We start from the raw sequence: 9,918 nt of genomic DNA on the forward strand, positions 1-9,918 counted from the left end.
TGTCTCCTAATGGATAGAGCACTAAACTGTCATGCAGGACACTTGGGTTCTATTCCCAGCCTGGCCTATTGGGTGACCTTGGGGCTATTTAAGAGTAAAAAATTCTCTGTTTTTATTATCTCTGGGTAACAGCCCAAAACTGCACTAGCTTCTTTTGCTTGTCGGAGCCCCAAGTCTGCAAGGTACTTCCATGTGAGAGTCGCCCCATTGACAGTGAAACTGTTCATGCCCTTAAAATTAGGTTTAATTACTTTGCTGAATTGGGGTCACATTGGATTACAAACTCATGCCTAATTTGCTTCCCCATTATCACATCCACATCTGCTACAGCAATACTGATTGCTAGGTTTCATAGTTTCTCTCTCCCATTGACTATCCCTGGTTTGGATGAGTTGCCCACTGATATATTAGCTGGCATTCCATCAGCTCAGTCTCATGTTGCTATTTTTGATCTAAGTTTCTGATCTCAACAACTCCTTTTGTATTATTTCTCTGTCCTCCTGGTATTAGCATCTTCTACTGGTTTGGTATCCTCTGCAAAGCTTATTCCTGATCAGTGCATGAAGTATGCATTTGGTCTCTTCTTTTTATGTATTAGTTGCACAATCCAACACATTGGGATAATGTCTGGAGCACTGGCTTTGGTATGAAGATGGCAGAGAGAGCATGGTTCTTGCCTGTTTGTTACCCATACAAGGATCATTAAAATCTTAGAAAAATCAAGAAAATTATATGCATGCATGTATATATTATATTATAGGTATTAGCAATTCTTCTTTATTCCTGTGTCATTAAGACTTTGTACCACCATTTACTAATGGTATGAAAAGCACATTTTCTCCTTAAAATGAGCAAAAGGCATGAAATCTATATTTATTCATTTAGCTTTAATATCTTCAGTAAGGATTAACTAAATAACATTTAAAATAAGTCTTGTTTGTTTTTTCAAATTGTCCGATGGTACCAAAAATACACGTGTCCAGAAGTGATAGCTAGGGGCCCTAGAAGTGGTGGAAAGGGTAGAAGAAACTTTCCTAACCATACTGCCAACTCAATGGATAACAAAAGTGGTGGGACAAAAGGAGAAGGGGTCAAAAATACACGATGTGGAAAGATATGGAATTATTCCTACTAATGACCTTTCCAGACATATGGGGGAGTCATTACCACCTCATGCCATTCATGGCAAACTCTTTGTAAATCCAGGACACCCAAATTATCTAAAAAATAATATAGGGGTGGGGTATTTCTGTCTGATGAATTTTCTTTTTCCATCTTATATTCTAAACTAGTCATACTAGTACTGATGGTATCGCCGGGCTGTAGTGTCATGACTGCATGATATCCCGTCAGTACTCAGATAAGTTTTCTATGTTAGCAACTGAACTTTTCTGGGATTATTTCTCCCCAGACACCAAATACTGTAAGGTATTTCGACACCACAAGCTACTGATTTACCACAGGAAGAGCACGAATTTGAAAGAAGTTGGTGGGTTTAGACCAATTAAATTTCAATAAACCACCATCATAATGGGCACTAAGTGGCACCCAGCAGAGAATGAACGGGCTCTGGAGACTAAGGAGGGGATATTCAACAGTTGGCCATCAAGGCTTATTCTAGGGGTGGTCAAGCAGGGCAGTCATTCTGGGTGCCTGTTTCCAAGAAGTGCTGCACTGTTGTGCTGCTCGCCTTTTGGCTCCACTCTGATTGGCTGGCCGTTTTTGCTCTGCTCATTGGCAGGTTGTTTTTTTTTTTTTTTTTCTCAGCAGCTTGGGACCAGGGGTGTTGGTTTTAGAATAGCAGAGGAAATGTAACAGTGATAGGGAGCGAGATTTGGGCATGGGGCCCAGGAAATGGGAAAAAACCCCTGCAGGCTAGTTTGAAAATCATCAGTGATCGGATGATGGCTTAGATAGCACAGAGATAGGTACTTTAGAAATAGCTGGGATGGCTCCTAGAGCTCAGATTAGCAGAATACGCAAATCATCCCCCAGCCAGGGCAGGTTGAATCTCAAACAGATAAGGAGACCATTACAGGTTAAATAAAAGCAACCACCAACCCCATGAAGAAAGGACTTGATTCACCCTCACTCATTTACTGAGTTCGGTTGACCTAGTTGAGTCAAAGCAGCAGGGAGATATAGATACATCCTGGGTTGTTGTCGGCCCGTGAGTACTGTAAAGGGAAAATGGTTTCTTATTTTAGTCTCCATGGGTCAGTTGCAGATTGCAGCAGTTGATCACTTTCCTTGGTGGGACCGTTGCAGTTCTGAGAATTAAACTGATTGTTATCTATTGTCAGGGAAGTGCATGCACAGCGAACACTCGATATGAGACTAGCAGGGAGACTGGCTGGCTCCCAGCCCTGGTAATGGGGTTTTGAATCTGATTCATATCAGAAGGTAGCAAGATTTGTTGCTGGTTGTTGAGTGGAACTCATTCCTTAGTGGAGAGAACTCCATTGAACATCCAGCAGAGGGCAGTCAATGCTGCTGCTTCCCAAGCAATGACCAACATGCCTTGTTTCAGGTATGGGTCAAAGCAGTAACAGCAGTTGTCTATAGGGTCTTAGGAATGCCGCCCTGATAGCTGACAACCATGAGCTATTAACTATTAGGATGTATTCTTAAGGATAGCTGAACTTAATTGCACATCATATTGAGACAAGCAGAAACAGCATACACACTCCTGAGAACCCCCTGGAGGGGGGAACCCAACCATGAAAGGGGAAGAGGCAGCCACGCTCTCGGTCTGGTCAGACCTTGGCAGCTGGAGACCTAGATCATGGCACGAGGTGACATGCTGGAGCAGTGGTTCTCAACCTATTTACCATTGTGGGCGCATTTCCAGCTGTCTATGTGTTATGTGGGCTGCAACCACACAGCATATATAGACTGCATGTACCTCTACAAAAACAATAAGGTTCAGTATTCATTAGGTGACAGCAATACTATTCAAATTGAAGTCGTACCTTCCATTTCAACACTGGCAAATGTCTGCTGAGAGCATTTTAAATGAACAACATAAGTCAAAACATTAACGGTTAAAATGAACTCATTTACTGTAAGGGTGGCATGGCCTGGTGTACTATCCTGAAGGCATTTTGGCATATGCTGGAGCTCGTCTTGCCACGTGCATGTCAGCCCTACCCGGCAGCTCTGACGGGCTGTCTTTCCCACGTGCTCCCGGACACAGAGCGCTCCCTGGCTCCCCTCAGGAGCCAACATAAGTTTTTGATGAGGGGAGAGAGCAGCGGGAGCAGAATACCATTTTCACAGGAGGGGAGGGAGGTGAAAAGACCCTGCAGCTGCAGGAGGAGCAGAGGTGGGGCTGGGGTGCAGAACTGATGTGGCTCTGTAGGGTGGGGCAGATGTGAGGTTTGGAGAGACACAAAATTAATTTATGTGGGGATGAGGGGCACAGAAATGACATGGGGTTGGACAAGTGCTTCTATACTTGATTGGCTGGGGGACAGGCAGATGTGCAGCGGGGGGGGCACAGCGTTAGCTACTTGGGATTTTGGGTTAGGAGAGAAACTGAAAGCTTCAATCTCAGTTGGGTTTTCTAGCGAGAGTTCTGCAGCAACTTCAGTTCCTCATTGTCCATGTATGAAAGACGGCAGCCCTGACATTGTCACACACTGAGGGAAGGCAGGGGGAGTTCAGAAAGGAGAAGACAGACCACGAGACAAAATAGAATCTTTTTAGCAAAATCTCCCGATTGGGGGACCAGGCTTATGATTTTTTAGGACCTGACTCGTGATGTTCAAATGTTCGGGGTGGGCAATCCTGGATTTTAAACTCAGGGATTAAAACAAGGAAATAGTTTGATATTTATGCAGAAACAATCATTGAATGTACGAAAGGGTAGGTTTGCAATCATTTAGCAATAGATAAACTGTAAGAGATGGTTCGCAGAGACAAGGACTCGGAACACAATTCAGTTTATCACTGTGGGGTCAATAAGGAATGACGGACAAGGCCCTGATCCTGTCAGCTGATCCACATGAGCAGATCCCATTGGGGCTCTGTAGAAACAGGGTTCCACCTTCACAGGTCAGTTTCCAAGCACCAGAGCCAGGTGTGGTGAATGTTTAGCTCGCATTCTTGGAATATTTGCCAAAAAAGAAACTGTATTTGTAAATTGGATTGTAAAACTCATGAATCACACTTAATGGGAACCAACCCAGCGTAGAAAGTGGCATGTGTATATTACAGTCAAACATACAGTTGATGCCAATTTGCTAGCTAGTTACATAAATCATCCAGCCAGAGAGCAGAAACTATAGCTGCCCAGCTACTGCCATCACTGCTCATTCGGAGAGTGCTATTTGAACGTAACACTTACACATAATTTTGACCAAAATTTGTGGAATAAATTACAAATAGTTTTGAGCAGGGAATACAAGGGAGAATGTTGCAACCAGCTCACAGAAAATTCACACACAGAAAAGCAAGGGCAAAATTTGCGAATTACAGACTTGATTCAGGAAAGCATTTAAGCATGCAATTAAGTCCCAATGACTTCAATGGGACTACTTCCATGTGTAAGAAAAGCCAGCAAAATGGTACTGAAATCACATGAGCCTTCACGCTGTGGTCAGTTGAGAGAGGCAGGTGTCTAGTGGAAATTTTTGTCTCTCTCCTGTCCATTAATGATCCCCCTCAGGTTTCAATGTTACTATCAAAGGAGCAGAGTCATTTTACATTCCAGGAAGAATTGGTCACCTTTGTCCCTTGATCTAGAACTGAGTGTACAGTGAGAATGGAGGCGGTGGCTCATACTCATTTCTGGATGAGGAGGACTCTGGACAAAGGTTACAGGTTATCCTCCTTTGGCAGGGACATTCCAGAGATTTAGCATTGTTTTTTTTGTAGTGAGCTCAGTGTGAGTCCCCCAGGGAACCAGAGCAGGTCTGAAGCAGAAGTAAAACCAGTGGATGTTTTGGGATTCTCCCTAGACTCAAAAACGCACAGCTCAGGCCCATCAGAATTGTTAAGGTGGGCATACCCCTACCACCATGGAGCAACTGACGGCCAAATTTCACCCACCTCTGTAGCCTCAGTGTTGCTTGGAGCCCCACAAAGCTGAAGGACAGCCCAGGCAGGGTTCTAGTTCCATGAAAACCCTTATCTTTTAACTGGAGTCACACATTTGCACTTAGACTTTGACTGATCCCCTGGTGGATGCTGCCTGGGGGCAACTGTTTGGCTAGTGTCTTGGAGATAGCACTGTCCCAAAGGGGCCGGGGGGAGGGCTGCCCAGAAACAAATGACAGCAGGGCTGTAGGGTGGAATGAGTCCCTCTGTGCCCTTTTTGTCCTCTGCAGCAGAAATGCTCCTCATAGGAATATCCATTCAGATCAGGGTCCTTCTAGTTCAGTGTCTTGTCTCTAAATAGTGGCCACCAGTAATAAGAACATAAGAATGACCCTACTGGTCAGACCAAAGGTCCATCCAGCCCAGTAGCCTGTCTTCTGACAGTGGCCAATGCCAGGTGCCCCAGAGGGAATGAGCAGAACAGGTAATCATCAAGTGATCCATCCCCTGTCACCCATTCCCAGCTTCTGGCAAACAGAGCTAGGGACACCATCCCTGCCCATCCTGGCTAATAGCCATTGATGGACCTATCCTCCAGGAATTTTTCTAGTTCTTTTTTTAACCTTATTATAGTCTTGGCCTTCACAACATCCTCTGGCAAAGAGTTCCACAGATTGACTGTGCGTTGTGTGAAGAAACACTTCCTGTTGTTTGTTTTAAACCTGCTGCCTATTAATTTCATTTGGTGACCCCTAGCTCTTGTGTTATGAGAAGGAGTAAATAGCACTTTCTTATTTACTCTCTCCACACCAGTGATGATTTTATAGACCGCAATCATAGCTGTCTCTTTTCCAAGCTGAAAAGTCCCAGTTTTATTAATCTCTCCTCATACAGAAGCTGTTCCATACCCCTAGAAGCTGCTTAAAACAAAAGGTACAAGAAAGCCCATGGTAGCAGTTACAGAATAACTTTTCCACGTAGGAAATTGCTTCCTATGAGTTAAAGGCTGGTGTTTCCCCTCCAGCAGGAGAGTTTAGATCCCTTCCAAGCCTCTATAATTAATTATGACTGTTGTAACCTCTGAATAGTCTTATTAGCCATATAAAGGGCCAATCCTTTTAATAATCCTGCTAAACTCCCAGCTTTAATGATATCATGTGGCAATGAGTTCCACAGACTAATGGTGCTTTGTGTGAAATGGTCTTTGCTTTGATCAGTTTTGAATTTGCCACTTCTCCAGTGCTGCTTCATAGTCCCATGTTATGAGACAAGGTGAGTTGAATCTCCTGATTTGCATTCACTACACCACTCGCTATTATGTGTAGCATTATCACCTCCTCTCTTATTCATCTCCTCTCCAAAGTAACCAGTCCCTATCTTTTCAACCTTTCATGGACATTTCTGTTTCCGTTTCCCCATGCCTCTGATGATGCCATTTGCCTATCTCTGAATCCCCCCTGTTTCTGTCAGATCCTTTTTTGAGGTAGGACGACCGGAAGTGAATGCAGTATTCCTGATGAGGCAGTGCCATTGAGTTTTGTAATGGCATTATAATAGTTTTGGTGTATTCTTGCTGTCACCCCACAATCAGCTATCTAAGTTTCTAATGATCCTGTCCCCAACCTGTATTTATCTCCCAGCCACAACCCATCTCTTGGAGTGCCCTCTTTACGGCATGAGGAATTAATTGTCAGTTTCCTTTACCCAAGTCAGAACGTGGGTGTGGTGTGTTTGGAAAATTGTGTTAAAATTGTGATCGATCTCTTTAAATTCTCAGGGGCTTCCTGGTCCTGCTTGCCAGCAGGGGGCTCTGTAGGGAAGTGTGCAATCAGAATCAGTAGCCTGGAGTGAGGTGGGGTGAGTTTTGCCTCACTGCTTTAGGGAGCAGCCTGCTTTATCTCCCTCTGTTTTGTGGTTCTTATGTCTTATCGTTCTGAATTCCAAGAAATATAATCATGTAATGCTTCAGCCTTCTAACAGGAGCATTTATATTGCTATCTAACTTCTCTGTGTGCATGCCATGGCCAGAACAGTGGGTGCCATCCAAGGGGGTCGGGGAGGACCCTCCATTCTACCTACATGCCCTTCCATCATGTGACTGGCTTCCTCAGCTGGTGGATTGGGGCAGTCAGTTCTAGGGTGGGCCTGCTCAATAATGACCCTATATGCTGTTCTGTTTCTCTGCATATCCAATTCAGCAACTCTGGCCTCAACATACCACGTGGAGGCCCTGAGCTGCTTGCACCAGCTGCAGACAGATGCCACTTGGCCACAAGGTAAGTAGTCATCCATTCTGCACCTGTGGTAACTGGAGTAGCCCCTTCCCCACCTCATCTGCTGCTGGTCCTTTACCTCCACCATTAGACTGCGGTTTATGCCATGTGACTGAGGACTAAGACCAAGGCTAACCTTTCTTTCAGTAGACAATGGGGGCTTTTAGTGGTCTAATTTAGATGCCTGATTCCCACACCCACCAAACTCCCCCATGCTCACTTGTTCACGTGGCTCTCTCAGCCGGAGGATGAGACCCTTCACAGGCTAGGTCTGTATTCATCCCTAACCAGAATCAAGTAAGCTCATTTCATTGCAACTGGTCAGCTGCGTTCACAGAGGTCAAAGAACCAGAGTTCAAAGGGTTGAGGGTTATGTAACGTTCAAACAGACTAATTCAGAACTTGCCCACGGCCCTCAGAGTCCAAAGGCAGCATCTGGAGGAGCAGAGGGAGATGGGACTGATTACAAAGACTGCACATAGTTCATTTAACTTTCAAGAGGATTAGCCAGAATCTCTAGTGTGACCTGCCTCTGGCAGCTGATGGTTCTCGACCCATCCCTTGGCCTTGACAGCTTGGGAAGTAGCAGGCCAGGGTATGGAATAATTCATTCAAAGATTCCAAGGCTGATGTGATCAGCTAGTCTGACCTCCTGTATAACACAGGCCAGAGAACTGCCCTAAAATAATTCCTAGAGCAGATCTTTAAGAAAAACAGCCAATCTTGATTTAAAAATGGTTAGTGATGGAGAATCCACTAATTAGCACAGGGCCAGCAGTGGGGAGTAGCTGTGTTTAAAAAAAACCACTGGAATGTTGAGAGTTCCCTTTGCAGTCGCTGAGCTGTAAAGGCCCTGCTGGAATTAGGCAAGCATTTGTGATTTTTTAAATGTCTTCAGTGAGTGGGGAGGGATAGCTCAGTGGTTTGAGCAGTGGCTTGTTAAACCTAGGGTTATGAGTTTAATTCTTGAGGGGGCCATTTAGGGATATGGGCCAAAAATTGGGGATTGGTCCTGCTTTGAGCAGGGGGTTGGACTAGATGACCTCCTGAGGTCCCTTCCAATGCTGATATTCTATGAAAAACATCACAAGAGCTTTTTGTTTATGGCAACTCAGAAATCTGAGAACTCAAGATAAATCCATTCTCACAAGATGATTATTAAACACACTGAAAAATAACACCCATGCAAAATTCCATGCCGAGGCCATTATTTAAAAAGAAACCCACACTACACACACACAAAAAGGAAGAGGAAAAGAATACTTAATGCGTAATGAATGCCAGAAAGCTCTTAACCAGATAACATACCCGTGAGGTCATGAAGCATGAAGACTATACATATTTTATAAGAAAATCACCATGGTCTCCTGTTTTGGGTATCCCAAACCTGTTTCCTATGACTCAGAAACATCTGCAGAAAAAAAACAAAAAAGCTGCATTCTCAATCCACAGAAAGAGTTTGTGACATTTGTACCTGAAATCCAGTCACATGAGATCAGCAAGCAGGTTATGTAGACATTCCATTCAAGTTCACCTGGTTGAGCAAGTGTCCTCACGGTTTACAGGCTATTCTGTTCTATTCCAGTTCTTATACTCTCCAGTGCCCAGGGGAGCAGGGCTGCCCACCACGGGCTTCTTCTCAGCTTCAGGTGACTTTTTAGCTATTGAGAACCTTGACAATAAGGACAGAGACCCTGGGCCAGATTCCACTGGGCAGCCCTGCATAAGGGTGGAGATTGAGGGTGACTTTAGGTTTGGGGAGCAGTAGTTAGGGAGGGGGCCAGGATTGCTGGAACAATTTGTATAGGCAGGGTGCTGAGAGCCATTGAACCAACTGTAAAACCTGTATATGATGGAAACCACTTCAAGCCAGGGGATGCAGCAGCACCCCCAGCACCCCTAGTTCCAGCACCTATGGACGGGGGAACCAACCAGAAGAGATTGCAAAGATGCTATCCGTGCCTATGACTGAGTGGGGGTGACCACTGTTTGTGACACAGGTTCACAATGCAGGGCTCTTGTTAGGGTATGTCTATGCAGCAAAGAAATACTGCAGCTGGCCTGTGCCAGCTGACTGGTCTGTGACAGCTGGAAAGAGTCCAGCAAAGGGCAACAAAAATGATTAGGGGGCTGGAGCACATGATTTATGAGGAGAGACTGAGGGAACTGGGATTGTTTAGTCTGCGGAAGAGAAGAATGAGGGGGGATTTGATAGCTGCTTTCAACTACCTGAAAGGGGATTCCAAAGAGGATGGATCTAGACTGTTCTCAGTGGTAGCAGACGACAGAACGGGGAGTAATGGTCTCAAGTTGCAGTGGGGGAGGTCTAGGTTGGATATTAGGAAAAACTTTTTCACTAGGAGGGTGGTGAAGCACTAGAATGGGTTACCTAGGAAGGACTAGATGATCTCCTGAGGTCCCTTCCAACCCTGATATTCTATGATTCTATGACTCAGGCTCACAGTGCTTGGGCTGAGGGGCTGTTTCATTGCTGTGTAGACCTCCAGGCTCAGGCCATAGCTCTGGGACCCTCCCACCTCACAGGGTCCTACAGCCTGAGCCCATAAGTCTACACAGCAATGAAACCCCCCCCACAGCCCGAGTT

The sequence above is a fragment of the Natator depressus genome, chromosome 8 (assembly GCF_965152275.1).
Source record: "Natator depressus isolate rNatDep1 chromosome 8, rNatDep2.hap1, whole genome shotgun sequence".
In the NCBI taxonomy this organism is placed as follows: Eukaryota; Metazoa; Chordata; order Testudines; family Cheloniidae; genus Natator; species Natator depressus.